Raw genomic sequence first — 1,102 nt, forward strand, 5'->3', positions numbered from 1 at the left:
GCGCTTTCGTTTCTAAATGAATACTATTTTGTTCTTTATACTTATTGCTATTTTAGTTTTATGAGCAAGGAAGAAGCTCGATTTTTAATCACGACAAAAAGGTTTGTTTTGAATTCTTTCGCTTAAAAAAGAAAGCAAGGGCAAGTAACGATTGTTTCTCATAACTATTACTGACCCAGGCAACGGCGGGTATTTTTGCTAGTTAAATATAAAACCCATTGTTACGAAAATTCGTTGCCTTACAACAGCAATATTAAAAGTGATCATAATGAAAATTTTGAATCAAGGCTTCTCCGGAGCAAACATGAGTTTAAAGTCATTTAAACATTTGGAAACTACTTTTTACACACTTAGGGAAACACAGTAGAGAACTTTTTTTTTTTTCTTTTTGTGTGTGTGTACTACTTAATTAAATAAAGCGCACGGTTTTTTTAGTGACCTTTGTTTTTGTTAGTTCATATTTTGGAAATTCTTCAAATTTTTATATGCTTCAATTCATGATTTCGTTTCTAAATGAATACTCGTTCGTTCTTTATACTTATTGCTATTTTACTTTTATGGATAAGAAAGAGGCTCGATTTTTAATCACGTCAAAGCGGTGTGTTTTGAGTTCTTTCAGTTAAAACAGAAAACGAAAGAAAGTAGCTATTGTTTCTCATAATTATTTCTGATCCAGGCAACGCCGGGTATTTTTGCTAGTATACATATATTCTCAATATTTTTATTGCATTAGTTTTGGTGATTTTTGATTACTTTTTTTTGCAGTGAACTGGTAGTAACCAGAAAGGTACAAACAGAGATTGCTCCTTTTTTTTTGTCAACACTATGTAGCCATAATAAAATTGGTCAATATTTGATCAGAAGTAACCAGGTCAAAAAAGCCTGAGTCGGTAAACAAACTTGTTGATGAGCTCTTCAGCGTCGCCAACCATCAATCAAAGAGGGCGTTCCGTCATCATTATCAGAACAATCGGGGCTCGACCATTTTCCGCGTATCCCTTCCCTTCCTGCCCGAAGCGCCACCCACTCTCCCAAAGAATGTTCGATTACAGTGATAGTCGTTTTAAACAGTCTGTTTCCCGTCGTCATCGTTGCTGCCGAT

The sequence above is a fragment of the Uloborus diversus genome, chromosome 1 (genome assembly GCF_026930045.1).
Source record: "Uloborus diversus isolate 005 chromosome 1, Udiv.v.3.1, whole genome shotgun sequence".
Classification (NCBI taxonomy): domain Eukaryota; kingdom Metazoa; phylum Arthropoda; class Arachnida; order Araneae; family Uloboridae; genus Uloborus; species Uloborus diversus.